This window comes from Haliaeetus albicilla, chromosome W (assembly GCF_947461875.1).
Source record: "Haliaeetus albicilla chromosome W, bHalAlb1.1, whole genome shotgun sequence".
NCBI lineage: Eukaryota > Metazoa > Chordata > Aves > Accipitriformes > Accipitridae > Haliaeetus > Haliaeetus albicilla.
In genome coordinates, this window is record NC_091515.1 from 17,071,675 (window position 1) to 17,089,958 (window position 18,284).

General features: G+C 44.7%; 1 protein-coding gene across 3 annotated transcripts in view; it reads right to left on the reverse strand.

Moving 5' to 3' along the window:
• LOC104321829 (very long chain fatty acid elongase 7) overlaps positions 1–14,541 on the reverse strand; it is a 33,356-nt gene extending 18,815 nt beyond the window's left edge. The window contains exon 1 of one of the 3 annotated variants that reach the window (XM_069775647.1): positions 14,457–14,541. The gene's annotated coding sequence lies outside the window, so the exon portion shown is untranslated. Of the gene's footprint in view, positions 1–11,503; positions 11,716–14,417 lie in introns of those variants that run through there. The other 2 variants (XM_069775648.1, XM_069775649.1) reach the window with 2 other exon arrangements.
• Between the last annotated feature and the right edge of the window lie 3,743 nt (positions 14,542–18,284).

Here is an 18,284-nt window from a genome sequence, read left to right on the forward strand (position 1 = left end):
CAGCATCAGCATTTCCCAACTCAATGTCACAAAATCAACTTTTGTATACAACACTACTACTTTACTTTCAGCGTGCTTTACAATTCTACTTATTTTCTTAACTTAATTAGCTACCTAGTTTTCCTTTGTAAGTCCATTTCTATGAACAATTGTTTGCATGAATGTTGGGTTTTCAGAATTTTTTTGTTTGTTTGTTAACTACCTACAAGTAGGGTTAATGGCAGCATGGAAGGTATTTTGTCTTATCCTGTTACACTTACCTCACACACAAATTCATACATACTGGGGCAAAAAAATACAACTGAGGCACCTTTTTTTTTTTTTTTTAAACAGAAGAGTAAAAAACCCCTACATACCCACACACAAGATAAACAACTAGCTTGTGCTTCAGAAAAAAACAGTTTTTGAAAGATTGCTTTTTCACAGTACAACCATGTTGTTAAGAAGTAACCTGATAATGCTGTGACCATAATCAAAACTGCCAAACGTTATGGAAGATTGTAAGTCTACAGAACTTATCCTCTAAATGTGAGACTGGAAATATTTGGCCTGAAGGGACAAAGACTTGGGGGCAGAGAAAGCCATTTGTTAAATAGACAGCTTTAGTTTTTCATGCTGTAAACTCATCTGCACATTAAGCATTTGTATACCCACAGTTCAGTCAGGAAAATATACATTTAGTCTACATACCTGCTAAGGTACTTACAGAATCAGCACATCAGCACTTTTATTTCCAATGTTCCACTTTCTGCTTGTAACAAAATTAAAAAATGCAACTAAAATGCACTAGCAGTAGGGAATTTTCTTTTTAAAATACAGTGTCTAGATTGTAGCAAACTCTCTCAAAATTAGAGAAATCACACTAGCAGACTAATTTTCAAAATTAGGTTATTTCAAATGACATATTGGAAGTGATTTACATAAATTTTAAAAAAATGCAGTCATATAAGTTCAGTCTGCCCAGCTTGAAAAGTTCTAAAGAACATAGAGGCAGTCCTCTGAAGCGCACACATTCAGAAAACAAGCACTGAAATCACATCAAAAACATATGCAAGGTACTCAGCTCTTAGAAATGAGTGCTATTTTTCTTTTTTTTTTTCCTTTTTATTTAAAAATGTCAATGGAAGTAATACTGTGCACCTAGGTTCAAGCCAGCTGTACTAATATAATTTCTGAAGACACCTTTAAACAAATGTGTCTTCATCATTATAAAAATAGGGGGTGTAAGTGAAGCAAATGATGGAAAGGGCTGTGTCAAAAGAGTGAAGTCATTTGCTGGCCTCTGGTCCCCTGCAGCTCAGCAAACAGCTGAAAGAGCCCACTAACTGCAGCAGAGTTAAAGCATACGGCTTGGCAGAACCAATTTTAGTCAGACTATTACCTTTACTGGAGAGGCAACGGTAGATAAGATCATTTACACCAGCCAAAAATGCCACAAATACCACAGCAAACCATATGAGAATGCCTCACGATGACAAGTAGTAAGTAATAAGTTGTTGGAAGTGCTCAAGTTCTGTTAGTACACAAAACTATTAGTGATTCTTGTAATGGGAATTACTGGTATGCCTCAAACATTCCTTATTTTTAAATGAGAACAAGAAGTTTCCCACATTCCTTTGCTTAACCCACATGAAAGATATTTACCATTCTTGATGGTCATTTATTTCCCCTACGTAGTTTTTAAATATTTAAAAGATATCAAGATTTGCTTTTAAATAGTAATTTTACAACATTTTATGTTGATGGCTACTAAACAAAACAAGCAAACAAAAGAACCTGACAGAAAACCAAGCAAAATGAAACAATCTAACATAAGCTTTGTCACTCCAGAAAACAAATTCTAAAACTCAGTGGGAACTTAAAACACATTCAGAATCTGCATTAGAGAGCAAAGCTAATTATTAGAAAGATGGACAAGCTACTTTTACAGGGACCTCTTAGCAAAAGACAGGAGAGTATGACAATACAGTACAAACTTCAATGGGATAATTTCCACTCAAGGCAGATGCCAAAAGCAAAGGTTCTGGAGCATCACCCCCTGGGCCTGGCAGGCAGGTAACAACTGGTGGACCCTCCATCCCACAGAGCCTGCAGCAAGATGGGGAGAGCCTGCAGAAAGCATTGACCCACGCAGGTCTGATTTCAAAATGATAGCTTAAGAAATGACAGTAATACTGGCTTACATATTCAAGCACAATTATGAAACTTTAATGTTTCAGAAACACTTAGTATACTATTGTTAATTCTGCTCTTGAAGTTCAGAAGGTAATTAAACCAGGATATTTCACAGATGGTATCTTTAGCTTTACCTGGAAAATACCAGCTCTGCCCTTCCTATTTCCCAAGGCTGTGTGCTTACATAATTACAGTTATTTTAACTACATTACCCTCTTATGCCACATGGCAAACATACAAACTGCCTATTACATTAGACTGATTACTCACCTACATTCTGCAACAAAGTTTTAAACTGCAGCTGGGCGTCACCTGTTGTTACAGATTTCCCTGAGAGGAGTTTCCATCACCTTCCCCATCCTTTATGCCTTCTCTCAATCACGCAACCTGTTTTTGGAAAGATTTGTCTCATGGGCAAGTTGGCTATATCCTGCTTAGCATTAGGTAGCCTTTTCTTTTTGTTAATATTGCTTGTAAACACCGTTCCTGTGTGGTAGGTTGACCCTGGCTGGATGCCAGGTGGTCACCAAGCTGCTCTATCACACCCCCTCCTCAACTGGACAGGGGGACAAAAATATGACAAAAGGTTCATGGGTCGAGATAAGGACAGGGAGAGATCACTCACCAATTACTGTCACGGGCAAAACAGACTCGACTTGGGGAAATTAGTTTAATTTGCCAATCAAAAGTCATAGGGTAATGAGAAATAAAACCAAATCTCAGAACACCTCCCCCCCACTTCTCCCTTCTTCCTGGGCACAACTTCACTCCCCAATTCTCTACCTCCTCCCCCTGAGTGGCACAGGGGGATGGGGAATGGGGGTTGCAGTCAGTTCATTACATGTTGTCTCTGCCCCTCCTGCCTCCTTGCTCTCTTCCCCTGCTCCAGCATGGGGTCCCTCCCACAGGAGACAGTCCTCCACAAACTGCTCCAGGCACAGAAAGGCTCCTTCCTATGGGAACTGTTTCAGGTTCTTCACAGGCCACAGGTACAGCCCCATTTTGTGCCCAGCTCCCTGCCAGAATCATATGGGCATTCTCCTGGTCCACGCACACCAATCCAACCACCAGCAACTACTGAATGAGGATGCCCTGGCGCACAGTCCCATGGCATCTCTGCCAATGGGTCTGGTCCTCAGGCAGCTGCAGGATAAGCCACAACAGCTCACTGACCCAACTGAAAGCTTAATCTTTTTGGAAAAGGTTATTTTTCAGTCAGTTCAGTGGGTGCACCTGAAAGGCTGAAAGAGCTCATGCAAGGGAAACAGTAAGACATGAACTGGGATGCCACAGGCAGGAAGAAAGGTGGGAGTAGCAGCCCTGTCACAGATCCCTTTAAGTTGATGATGAAATCATGTTGAGAGGACACGGGATCATCGTGTCCAGTCCTGCATAGTCATAGACAATCACATACTAGATCCACAGTCAAGAAGTTCACACACTGCACCTCAGCAAGTCATCACTCTGTCCATGAGAAGCCACAAGGGACACTCCACAACACAAGAACCGAAGCCACAAAAATTACATTGTGCTACAATAAGGCAGAAAAAGATCTGTCATCACCAATATCTTTAATGCATCAGCTGGGGTTGCAGTGGTACATGTGAAAGTGATCCTAGGGACTAATGTCCCACATCACATTTAAACAGTCCCTGCAATCATAGCCTGGAAGGAAGTTGCTTTACAAGTCTGAACTCAATTATCAGTTTAACTCAAGTACGAGAAAGACACTGGGCAGGCCCCTGAAAGGATTCTCAGTTTCGCTTGGGAAGTGAACACCATGGACATCAGTGTATCTTCCCCAGTTTTCTCTCCCCATATTCTCAATGTTTCAGAGAAAGGCAAAAAACATAAACAGGTGGAAAAGCTCCTAAAAGTTTAACTTGCTATCTGTGCTCCCCTGCCTTTACAAAAAACTTGAGCATTTGCATGTCAGCCATCCTGCAGTCAATTAGTCTCATCTGTCTACTCCTCTGCTGTGGCAAGTGGCTCCTCCACCCAGCTTATGACAGAAGCTCTTCTCATTGGTCCCCCAGTGCATGGCTTGCACTTGGCTCCCTTAAGTTTCATTCCAGCTCAGTGACGCCAGCTCAAAAAGTCACCTAGTTCTGCCTACATGGTGAGCCCTGTGGCACATATCTGTCCTGGTTTCAGCTGGGATAGAGTTAATTGTCTTCCTAGTAGCTGGTATAGCACTATGTTTTTGAGTTGAGTATGAGAAGAATGTTGATAACACTGATGTTGTCAGTTGTAGCCAAGTAGTGTTTAGACTAAAGTCAAGGATTTTTCAGCTTCTGATGCCCAGCCAGCAAGAAGGCTGGAGGGGCACAAGAAGTTGGGAGGGGACACAGCCAGGGCAGCTGACCCAAACTGGCCAATGGGGTATTCCATACCGTGTGATGTCACGTCTAATATATAAACTGGGGGGAGTGGGGGTGGGGGGATCGCGGCTCGGGGACTAACTGGGCATCGATCGGCAGGTGGTGAGCAATTGCATTGTGCATCACTTGTATATTCCAATCTTTTTATTATTACTATTGTAATTTTATTAGTGTTACCATTATCATTATTAGTTTCTTCTTTTCTGTTCCATTAAACCATTCTTATCTCAACCCACGAGTTTTACTTCTTTTCCTGATTCTCTCCCCCATCCCACTGGATGGGTGGGGAAGTGAGCGAGCAGCTGCCTGGTGCTTAGTTGCTGGCTGGGGTTAAACCACAACAATATCGCATGACAACTTTCACCTAGAAGTCAAAATAAGGTTCACCTATGATGTAATTTTTTTTATTAATGCAACCTCATTTCCATTAGATAATGATACATTATTACCCTTAACAAAAACCTTTGGCAAAGTATTCATTTAGTATTTGGGCCATATCAGACTCAGGTTAATCTCCTCCTTACCAAAAGGGCTTAACAGCTCCTCCTTTTTCTTCCTTGCTTATTATGTAACCAGAAAACTTTCTGCAGCATTTTAATTTTTCTTTCAAGAGCAGATCAGCTAAGCTTTGGGTCACTTTTAACAGGCTTTCACCAAATGAGAACCAGGGGCTAGACAGCAGTAACACAATCTAGTATTTCAGCCGTGCAACACAATCATGCTAACTCATACACCCAGTGCTCCCCATTAATTCCTCTACAAGTCAACATCTTCATAACATGCTGAGCTTTTACCCATTCTGTTTTTCTTTTCTCTACAATAGGGACAGTTCTGCTAAATATATGTAAGAATTATTTACAGCTGTGGTATTTCTAAAGTGCATACACATTGTTAGTAACCAAGCAAACCAGAATATAAAACTCTGTACTGATCTAGAGGAGTAAGGAGTGGTATTTACCTGCACTGCAAATATAGCACGGTCTGGTTTTTTTAACCTGTATAGGAAATATATTATTTTCAAGAAAATGTATAGGTAAGCTCTAAAAAGGTAGGGGGAGGGCAAGTGCTAACTAAATACTTTCATTGAAAGGGACCAAAGATGTCTGATGACATAAAAAGTTTGCATTTTAGAAGACTAAGAATGAATGGGCTTTGTGGATGCATCCACAAAATAGGAGTAATAACATTTAATTTCTTCTCATTATGGTGATGAAGATTGCTTATTTTGAGTACACACCGTAGTTATTTGAATGCTTTGGTAAGACTCCTTACAGCTTTCTACCAGACACCTCTTTTAGGGCGAAGCACATGGAATGCAGATAAGAGCGTCCACATATCAGTTCTCGATACCTTCGTAAAACACCCTGACAAAGGGCAGGCCACAAGCAAAACACTCATCTAATGTTGCCAAGATTTGTGTTCAGTCTAAAGCTCTCCCTTCTTCTCCTCTGTGATACCATTACCCAAAGTCTGTATCATTCCTGAAACTCCAGATAGGATGGCTTAAATTGACTCCAGTTATGAGTACTATTGCTTGTATCTAACTGCCTGATTAAAGCTACTCATGTGAAAATATGAAAAGGGACATGAGTGAGACCATCCCCTTCCTTCAGCTGCAAGTGGAGCCACTGGGTTGCCTCTGTCATATCATCTATCCTCATTAACAGTTAACAAGAGAATTGCATATGAGAATCTCATACATCCAATTAATTAAAATAGAACCAGTTTGCTACCAAGAACTGGTAAAGAATTTAGTTTGTGTTTACCTATCACTTGACATAAATTGTCATTAAATAGTCACTGCGGGGGGGGGGAGCACTCTATGGAAGCTAAACAAAGAGAGAGAGATGCAGAACTAGACTTCAGCTTCCAGGAGACTCCTTAAAACAAATGGGAACAAGATGTGTTACACGGGTAATATCTTGCTAATCTAGCTAACACCAATGGAAAAAAGCAGACAAGCCTTCTTATTTCCAAAGACATCTTGTAACCAAGTAATCAATGGCAATGTACCTGTAGCTATTCAGCACTGGAGAAAAATAAATACAGAAAAATCAGACCATAAATTTCCACCTGCAGTAGACAAAGAGGGGGAGATGGTGCTATCTTTTGTAACATGAAAATACAGCAGAAAGGAGTTTCATAGGAAGGGGAGAAAAAAAAAAAGTTACCTTAAAACCACAATATTTACCTTACGAAAGAAGTGAGCAAGTAAAGTGAAAAATATTCATTGATACCAAAGGAAGAAGTATTTTTGTACAGTCACATCTTGCCTATAGCATACACTCAGCTACTGTCACTGCAGATGCCATGGTGCAAAGTCAATGTCATTTTATGGAACTTTTATTGCACCAGCCGTAATCTTGCTGGGTTCAGAATATTAGTAAGTAGTAACACTGATAACACCAGTGCAGAGTTGCAACATATTATTTTGTTCACTCTTTAATGCAGCAATTTAGAAAAGCTGAACTGCTCCCACATCACACTCTCATGCTGACATGGGCTAATTTCCTTTATCATTGTTTCCCACCACCTTGCACTTGCTCAACTGTAGTGGGTTGACCCTGGCTGGAGGCCAGGTGCCCACCAAAGCCACTCTATCACTCCCCTCCTCAACTGGACAGGGGAGAGAAAATATATAACAAAAGGCTTGTGGGTCGAGATAAAGACAGGGAGAGATCATTCACCAATTACCATGACGGGCAAAACAGACATGACTTGGGGAAAATTAACTTAATTTATTACCAATCAAATCAGAGTAGGGTAATGAGAAATAAAACCAAATCTTAAAACACCTTCCCCCCTCCCCCTTCTTCCCGGGCACAGCTTCACTCCCAGATTCTCTACCTCCTCCCCCCAGCAGCAGCGCAGGGGAACAGGGAATGGGGGTTACGATCAGTTCATCACACGTTATTTCTGCCGCTTCATCCTCTTCAGGGGCAGGACTCCTCACACTCTTCCCCTGCTCCAGCATGGGGTCCCTCCCACAGGAGACAGTCCTCCATGAACTTCTCCAATGTCAGTCCTTCCCACAGGCCGCAGTTCTTCACAAGCTGCTCCAGCATGGGTCCCTTCTATGAGGTGCAGTCCTTCAGGAGCACACTGCTCCAGTGTGGGTCCCCCACGGGGTCACAAGTCCTGCCAGAAAACCTGCTCCAACGTGGGCTCCTCTCTCCACAGGTCCACAGGTCCGCAGGTCCTGCCAAGAGCCTGCTCCAGCACAGGCTTCCCACGGGGTCACAGCCTCCTTCAGGCATCCACCTCCTCCAGCGTGGGGTCCTCCATGGGGACAGCCTGCCTCACCATGATCTTCACCATGGGCTGCAGGGGAATCTCTGCTCCGGTGCCTGGAGCATCTCCTCCCCCTCCTTCTTCACTGACCTTGGTGTCTGCAGGATTGTTTCTCTTACATGTTCTCACTCCTCTCTCCAGCTGCCATTTCTGTGCCCCAGCAACTTTTTTTTTCCCTTCTTAAATATGTTATCACAGAGGCACTACCACTATCACTGATTGGCTTGGCCTTGGCCAGCAGCAGGTCCCTCTTGGAGCCGGCTGGCATTGGCTCTGTTGGACATAGGGGTAGCTTCCAGCAACTTCTCACAGAAGCCACCCCTGTAGCTCCCCCCACTACAAAAACCTTGCCATACAAACACAATACAAATTGCCAATTTAAAAATGTATAAACGTGAAGATTTAAATGCTTGTTGTGCAGTGAGGATAACCATTGAATGGACATTCCAAGCACGTTCCACGATACTGCAGTGGCTGCTCTGGAGCCTGCAACATCTTACAGCTTTTCACAGCTGAGAGCTCTAATTCAGATGCTATCTACCAACTGTTTTGTTATACAAAATTAATAGCTAAACCCTACTCTCAGTCCACTCATTGCCCAGCCTGTATCCATGTTTGGGATTGCCCTGACCAAGGTGCAAGACCTTGGCCTTGTTGAACTTCATGAGGTTCACATGGGCCCACCTCTCAAGCCTGTCAAGGTCCCTCTGGATGGCATCCCTTCCCTCAGGTGTGTCAACCACACCACTCAACTTGGTGTCACCCGCAAACTTGCTGAGGGTGCACTCAATCCCACTGTCCATGTCACCAACAATGATGTTAAATAATACTGGTCCCAATATGGACCCCTGAGGGACACCACTCGTCACTGGTCTCCACCCAGACATTGAGCCATTGACCACAACTCTCCGAGTGTGACCATCCAGCCAATCCACCGAGTGGTCCACCCATCAAATCCACGTGTCTCCATTTTAGAGACAAGGATGTTGTGTGGGACAACATCAAATGCTTTGCACAAGTCCAGGTAGATGGTGTCAGTTGCTCTTCCCTTATCCACCAATGCTGTAACCCCATCATAGAAGGCCACCAGATTTGTCAGGCACGATTTGCCCTTAGTGAAGCCATGTTGGCTGTCACCAATCACCTCTCTGTTTTCCATGTGCCTTAGCATACCTTCCAGGAGGATCTGCTCCATGATCTTGCCAGGCACAGAGGTAAGACTGACTGGCCTGTAGTTCCCCTGGTCTTCCTTTTTTCCCTTTTTAAAAATGGGGATTATGTTTCCCCTTTTCCAGTCTGTGGTAACTTCCCTGGACTGCTATGACTTTTCAAATACGATGGATAGTGGCTTAGCAACTTCATCTGCCAGTTCCCCCAGGACCCTCAGATGCATCTCATCAGGTCTCATGGACTTGTGCACCTTCAGGTTCCTTAAATGGTCTCAAACCTGATCTTCTCCTACGGTGGGTGGTACTTCATTCTCCCAGTCCCTGCCTTTGGATTCTGTGAGTTGGGCGGCAGTGAAGACCAGCAAAAAAGTTGTTGAGTACCTCAGCCTTCTCCGTGTCAGTTGTAGCCAGGTCTCCCATTTCACAGTGTGGGTGAATTTGCTTTCACCCACACTCACTGTCTTCCATACACATTACATAGCTGTAGGTTCATCCAGCTGACTACATCCAAAAAGTGTGATGCTTTCCTACTGACTGGAATGGAGGACTGGACCTCTTCCCACTGCTGTTGTCTCAACAGATGAGTCAAGGTCATATAATTTCACCATCTGTAAAAGCAGCTCCCTTATCACAGATGTCTGTCTAGATTCAATTAAGTTTTGTCCAATGCTCCGGCACCTTGGATGAAGGCAACTGATGACATGCAAGCCCACTTCACGAGGATATGCGTAAAGTCTCTACAGGATAAAAGCAAGAACACCAAATTGCACAATTTCCACAGCTCCAGAGGCAATTTTTCATCCCATACTTTTAAATGTAGGTCAAATAGGGTATCCAAGCTGTTCAGTTTTAAAATACAGTAGCAGCCTTATTTCAAGAGATTGGGAAGAACTCCAGATCAAACCAGAACTCAGTGTTGTCCAGTCCATGTTCAAGAAACTTTTTTCTGCAACTTTCAGATAAACTCTCATAACTGATCAATGGACCACTTCAGTTTAAGAGAAGCACTTTCAGGATAATCTGAACTTCAGCTGGGGGATTTTTCACCCCATAACATTTCAAACACTCATTAAAGGACTTGAAGAGAGGCACAGAAAGCTCTAACAGCTTCTGGTTTGTACTCCTTCCCCTCCCAACCTAATCCCTTCTCCAAAATATAAGAGTTATGTTCATGGTTGGAAGTTAAAATGAGTGGACTTCCCGAACACCAGAGCTATGCATAAAGCTATTTACAGCCTTGCCTTACAGTTTTATTACCTCTTCATGTAAAAACAAACTCAAGCAGGCTCCCCTTCAATAACCTAACTTGGTACAGAACAAAAGGTGCTACAGAAACAATGTTGTTGGCACAATAGTAATAATGCAAGTGACTGAAGGAATTAATATCTGTAACAAAGTTTCTGAGGAACACAGCTCACAAGTAGTTTTGCAAAAGGTTTAATTTCAAAGTTGACAGTGAACACTGAGCTTACTTCATTAGCCTCTTGGCTTTTGTACGCAGTGTCTTCTACACACCTCAGTCACAAGAGACAAGGGTAGACAGGGCACTTCCAAAGTGCATTACAATAATTTCATTAAGCTTGTCAGGCCATTCTGTACAGTTAAGTCTCAAAAATGATTCTTTTATTTCAGTAGTGAAAAGACAAGCCACAAAACTCTGACTACAAAAGTGATTAAACAATGTATTTAATCCAGATATTTCCAACAGTGCATCTAATAAAATAAAGAAAGGATTGTAGTGGATGTTATAAATGCAAACACTAAAATACACTAAAGTATTCAATTGCAATATACCCAAATTTAAGTAATTTTCACCTGTATAGGAGAAGGCAACATTACCAGCTACTACTTCTCTGAACAGACTATAGACATTTCCATGCTGCCCATCCCCATCTATTCATAAGGTCACATGGTAAACAAATACCACAGTATTTACTTAACAGAATAAATAAGCACATCTGACCTATAACTCTGATATTCTTGGTGCTTCAGCCAATACCTTTTAGTTAAAAACAAAGAACATTTTACCAAAAGAAAACAAATTAAAATATTGGCTGTAAAGTCCTTACCAAAAAAAAAAAAAAAAAAATCAGACATGTTTGACAAATAATGTATTTCAAAACTTAACTAAACAGAAACACTTCCCCCCCCAAAAGACCCTCCACTGGCAAAACCAGTTCTAAACCAAGAAGTTTCTCCTTCCCCATTGCCTTGCACTCTGCTCAGGTACACATCAAAAAACATCAGCATCAACTACTGGCAACACTTTCCAGGCACTTTATGTTTTAATAGATCAGGCAAAACCCAATTAAAAAAAAAAAATCCACTTGTCACCTCAAATAACTTTTGAGCACAGTACCAACGTGAACCACACCTGTACTCTAAAAGTGTGCAGAAAAGCATTGAATCAGATTTTTTGTGGCTTTGTTTTAAGCCATTTCAGGATTGATGATACAATGCAAATTATTTCCAAATCAACAAACCGACCGTTGTGTTTCAGACTCCAGCAAGAGTTGTCCCCTTCTTTTGTTAGAAAACAAAGAATAAAAGGAATAGAGTTATTCTTAGTAAGCACAGGGCTCAATGTGCAAGGCACCATATCAATATAAAAGACAATCCAAACTACAAAGAATTCACAATACAATTAAACATATGCAGGCAGCATGTAGGAATTCATAAAGCTGCTACAAGCAGCTTCTCTTGAGTACAGCCTGCTCGAGCAGAGCAAGTCTGACTGTTTACAGGGTAGGTTTGCAATTATAAGAGCGCTTTTAATGGTACCAATGTCATTTAAATCAACCTCTCCCCCCATTACTCATACCTGCTTCCACATCACCCTTGACTCATGCTGGAACAACTGTTTTTCTGGGTGCATAATAAAACAGATTGGGAAACAGATCCAAGGTGGGGGAGACAGTCCCACAGAAAAGGAAAGGGTATTTTTAACCCAGACCAGTTCCTCAGTGCACTTCAGCACTGGCCTTCACCAAGGGTTATACCAGCATAACAGAAAGGTGACACAAGGGCAAAAGCACTTGGGATAAAAGAAATGCTGGTGAAACTACATCAGCCTAAGTTGGTATCATGAGGGGAGTGGAGATAAGAGTCAGTGTTCACTGCTTTTATTGTGATGAGTAACACAGCCCTGACACAGTTAAGAGGGGCAGGGGCAGGCCTGAGGAAAAGATAAGATAAGCCTTAAACCAGAAGTACTGGGTAGAAGTAGATTCATGAGGAAGAACAGGAGTACAAGGTAGGGGGAAAAAAAAAGTTTCCCAGTTTATTGCAGTGGAGTGAAACAAAGCCAGGAAGGGCACAGCACAGCAAGGGGAGCACACTCAGCAAAGGCCATCAAGTCCCGTCACGTCAGGATACAGAAACATACCCGATTAGTTCTTTTACTGGTATGTAATTAGTCGATAGGTATTTCATGGTATTCGGCGAGCTTCATAACTAGTCAAATCCTATTTGGCATGTATTATTTGACTAATGCCATGGCATCTTTCCCAACACATTCCATGAATATTGCTTCCTGTACCACAACCTGCCTCACTCTACTGGTAAAGAAATACTATTTAATAGAAAGTTGATTGACACATTATAATGAAATACCATAAAGCTGCATTATTCCCTGCACTTGCAACAGAGGTGCTGCCTAGGAAGACTTTAAGCCTGTTTGGCTAGGTTTTCATATCCTAAGTCTTTGTACTTTTTCTTCAAGCAAACATGTAAATACAAGTGCACCCATTCCTCAGTGAAGCATTTTCAGGGTACATCCACACTGCCTAACGCCATGTTGATACACAACGATGCTACCTCTACCCAAGGCAGCTCCAAGGCAGCCCAAATGCTTCCCAGGCAGCACCCCAGATGCTGAGCAGCAAAGTCAGGCAGCATGCAGTTCCCAGGCTGCTCCCAACAACCAGAAAAACTTGTTCAAACTTCTCCCACATGGCAACGTTCAGTACAGACCTACACGCAGGTCTGGGAACAACTGAGTTACAATGGAGTAAGGAAGAGGGTATCCATACACAGCTATAAGGTTTCTGTTTTGTCTGAACAGCTTTAGTTAACTTATCTTGATTTCCTACACAAGCAAGCAAAGAAATCAGTAAGAGTTGGTCTGCAGCCTCACTACACCTTTTCAAGCATCACCCAATTCTATCCTAGCAGCAACACAGCCCAAAACCCAACCAAAGTATCGACATACTTACAATGTGTTTACAAATTAAGTATCAATGTACTTACAATGCTCAAACAATGCATGCAACATCCATGGTTGCAAAGGACAAGTCCAAGAGACTGGCCCAATACAGCCTCATCAGCCACATGCTGGCACACACCTGCTTCCTCAGCTCGCAGCCTCGCTGCTGCTGCTGACAGTCCTTGGGGATGCACAGCAGCAGAGGAGACCTGTCTCCAAGGAGGAGGAAGGCAGCAAGCCAGACAAACACCCCACTTTCAACTTGCTAGACAACCCCTGACTAGACATCATCCCTCCAGCCCTACATTTTAATATCATCTTAACCACATGGGCCACACCTCTCCCCTGGCTGCCTCCAACCTTTGCCCCTGCAAAGAAAGAGGCCTCCATCTCTTGACATCTAGGACCACTCGTCTCTCTGGGGTGTGGATGGGGGAAAAGGCATTTTTCAAGAATAAAATCCCTGATACAGCCTCCTGTGCAAGGCAGAAGCCATCCCCATGCCTCATCCTTGGTGTGACTTGTTCTTCAAGACAGGAAGATGAGCTCAGTGCATGTGGAGCATAGCCAGAGGGCTTAGAGGGACAGGCAGTGTGGGGAACAACCAGAGGGTTTAAGGGGATAGACTCCGTGGGGTGTGGGGCACTGCCAGAGAACTTGGGGACCAGGCACTGCAGGGTGTGAGGTGCAGCCAGGGGGGTTGGAGAAATAGGCACTGTGGGGCACAGGCAGAGGGTTTAGGGGTGAAGGCACAGCAAGTCACTGACAGGGTTTTGGGGAGACAGGGACCACAGGGTGTGGCCAGAGAGTTTGGGGGAAAGGCGCAGCAGGGTGCAGCCAGGGATGGGGGTGCAGCCTGAGGATGGAGGGAAGAGGCACAGCCGGGGATCTGCGGGAGAGGCATAGGGGGTTTGGGCACAACCAGGGAGTTTGGGGGGTAGGTGGGCAGGAGGCACCCCGGGGCCCAGCCCCCCCAACCCTGCGCGCACAAGCGCGGGAGGGACCCCGCGCAGGGACGGCGGAGGCCAGAGGGACACGCACTCACCTCGCCCCTCCCCAACACCACCCCGGACCCCGCGCCCGCCACGCCACGCCATGCCATGCCATGCCACGCCATGCCACGCCAACGCGGCCGCAGAGACTAGCGGGCGGCAGGGAGGGAGGGAGGGAGGGGGCGACGGGCACTCGGTACCCTACCGCACCCTGAAGCTTCCCGCTCTCGCTGGGACCACTCACGCAGCAGTAGCACGGCTCCACCCGTCGCCGCAGCCACCGGACAGCAACTGCACGGCGAGACAACCCGCGGAAGGGCGCGGAGGCGAAGGTGGCCCCACCCGCCCGGCCCCCACCTCCGCGGCACCGCCCTCCGCCGCGTTCACACCCACACTCACGCCCGGGGCCACGCCGGCTGCACCGTCACCAGCTCGGCCATTGCCTTTCCCGCACCCTCCTGAGAGGCAGAGGGGGGTTTCGGGCACCGTTTGACGTCTGCGCCCAGGGGCGGGCGAGCAGCTCGCGGCGGGAAGCCGTGCCGCCCTCCGCGGCCCTGGGGGCTGCCCCACGCGGCCGGGTTGCCTGGGGGACCGGGCGGGGGAGTCGAGGCTAAGAATAGGAAAAAGACAACTGATTTTCTCCCTGTTGCGATATCCACTGCTGCGGTGTTCAGGGGTTTCTTCAGACGCCCCTAGATCTCTCACTAGCACTTTCTGCGAGCACGGAGAAGTCCGAATTGCAGCGTGGCTTCTTGATGCTGAGGGATCGGTGGCAACTAAGGGTCACTGAAGGCAACACTAGGAAGATGGAATCATTCCTTGTTTAAAAAAAATAAAGCAAAACTGGTGAGCTTTAGCTCAGTACTTTAGGGCACACTCTCACCCCAAAAAGATTGCAGTACATATGTATGTTCCTCTCTTAGAAGCTATTTAGGATGAAGATAATGCTCCCCAGTGACTCCCATCTAGAGAAGGGTCACAATGAAAGGTGATGGGGGATTCCTAGCATGTAAATAGGTGATCCAGTTTGTCACTTTAATCCACAGAAAGCTATAAATTACAGCTTTTGAGATCGTTAGCATAGAGATGATAGCTTGAGTCAAAAGAAGAGGCAAAAACAAGGCTCAAAACCAGAAGTTCGAGACCACAAGAGGCAGAACCAGCATTGAAAGCTTGTTATGAGTGTGGAAATATTATGAGAAGCTGAAAAACAGGTGGCAGGATGGGGATGGAGAAACATAGCTTGTAACAGAAATCCTGCAGAAACTCCACATCACTGAGCAATTGATTAGGCTGGAGATTAGGAGGAGGACCTTGAGCTTTTTGGGTTTGCTTCATGCTCCTATTGGAATTGTTAGGATTATGATGGGTGAGGAAATCCTGGGGCTTTTGAGAGGGCATCTTATTAAAGATCACTGAGATTGGCCAAAAGGGATATGTAGGAATATGACAATCCATTGAGCAATACTGTGTGTCTCGCCTAGGAGGGGAAAATCACAAACCAAAAGTAAACAACCCCATTCTCCCACACCCTTAATTTTCAGAAGTTGGAAACTTTAATTTGATTTCTTGGTTCAAAACCATTTTTTTTAAGACATCAGCCAAGAAAAACTACAAACAGACCTTAGGAACCAGCACATCCCTGCTCAGACAGAGCCCTTGGGAGCCTTAAGACTAATAAGTCTTGACTTGTCCAGAGGAATGCAGCTATATGGCTCAGCAAGCAATTAATATTCCTCATGTGTTGTAATATCTATTTTCCCATTCCTGATAGGGCTGCCTTGGCTGAGACAAAATGGGACACTGTGGTGCATAACAATAAAAAGGAAGTAGGTCACCTGTACACTTCAAAATGCAAGGCTGTTGTCATTAATGGAAAAAAATAGCAACAATTACCAGATGCAAGCTAACAGCTCTAACACATTTGATGCCAACAGTGTTAGTAAGCAACAACAGCTGCTACTTCTGTCTTTGGAACCCCATAAAGAGAGTAAGTGGCCTTGCCTTCTGTGCACTTCAGGAGCAAAGGTAATTCAAATCACCAGGCAAGTCTGTGAGGGTTGGAGAGAACAGAAATAATGGTTGACCTGCTCATAGCAGGTAAATTATTAACATACAGTTATATGCAGCAGGGGAAAGGCAGCATAAAGGAGACAGCTGTGCCCTGCACACACAAAGCAAGCAGACACACACAGGAAGTCAGAGACATTTACATTTTAAAAGAGGGAGCTATCAGCAACCAGGCTTTCTCAGTGGTTAGCACATATAAGCTGTGCATGAGATTTATTGTAAATATAAGTAATCTTTTAAGTTCCCTACATTCACCATCCAAGAACATGGCAAGAGGGAAATGAACATAGACACTGGAGACAGCTCTCTGCATTTTATAAGATGCTGAAGACTTAACTCCTGGTCTACGCTGAATGAATCATAGAATCATTTAGGTTGGAAAAGACCCTTAAGATCATTGAGTCCAACCGTTAACCTAACACTACCAAGTCCACCACTAAATCATGTCCCTAAGCACCACATCTACACATCTTTTAAATACCTCCAGGGATGGTGACTCAACCACTTCCCTGGGCAGCCTGTTCCAAGGCTTGATAACCCTTTTGGTGAAGAAATCTTTCCTAATATCCAATCTAAACCTCTCCTGGCACAACTTGAGGCCATTTCCTTTCGTCCTATCACTTGTTACTTGGGAAAAGAGACCAACACCCACCTTGCTACAACCTTCTTTCAGGTAGTTGTAGAGAGCGATAAAGTCTCCCCTCAGCCTCCTTTTCTCCAGACTAAACAACCCCAGTTCCCTCATAAGACTTGTGCTCCAGACCCTTCACCAGCTTCGTTGCTCTTCTTTGGACACGCTCCAGCACCTCAATGTCTATCCTGTAGCAAGGGGCCCAAAACTGAACACAGTATTCGAGGTGCGGCCTCACCTGAGACAAGGGGAGTCAAAAGAATCTCAGTAGACATAATAAAGGGGGGTGAAAGATGATGTTTAGTGCTTACATTGTTGAAATTAGCTGAGGTAGAGACAGTCCTTGATAAGAAGAGCTGGTCCCAAGAACCAGCCAATGAGGTAAAGACAGTCCTTGATAAGAAGCAGGAGCAGGCCCCAAGAGCCAGCTAAGACTGGTCTTGCGGCTTGGGTGAATACCAAGAAATCGCTGAGCCTGCGCAAGGAAAGAGGTTACTAGCGGTGACGGAGTCATCTATCTTCATCTCTGCGACCACCAGACGACCACCATAAAGAGGCCCTGCGCAGGCGCAGTTGGGAGGGGACTATGGAAATGACCTCTCGGAGCTAATTTTAATATGAAGCGGGGATAGGTCATGCATATGTATAGGCGTATTGTGAATATGTAATACCTGACTGTATAAACTTGAGGCGAACTGCCGAGTCGGGCGCGCACGACTTTGGTGGGACTACCCCCCGTGCCGCCCAGCGCTGAATGAACATACCTACTTTACAATCTCACTGATTGTGGAGTCTGTTTTCTGCACGTCACGCCAGTGCCGAGTACAGGGGGACAATCACTTCCCTAGTCCTGCTGGCCACACTATTTCTGATACAGGCCAGGATGCCATTGGCCTTCTTGGCCACCTGGGCACACTACCAGCTCATATTCAGCTGACTGTCGAGCAACATCCCCAGGTCCTTTTCCGCCAGGCAGCTTTCCAGCCACTCTTCCCCAAGCCTATAGTGTTGCATGGGGTTGTTGTGACCCAAGTTCAGGACCCGGCACTTGGCCTTGTTGAACCTCATACAATTGGCCTCAGCCCATTGATCCAGCCTGTCCAGATCCCTCTGGCTCTGTAGAATCTTTCTACCTTCAAGCAGATCAACACTCCCGCCCAGCTTGGTGTTGTCTGCAAACTTGCTGAGGGTGCACTCGATCCCCTCATCCAGATCACTGATAAAGATATTAAACAGAACTGGCACCAAAAAATATGTGATAACATATTTAAAAAGGGGGGAAAACTGCTGTGCAACAGCAGCTGGGCGAGAGGAGTGAGAATATGTGAGAGAAACAACTCTGCAGACACCAAGGTCAGTGAAGAAGGAGGG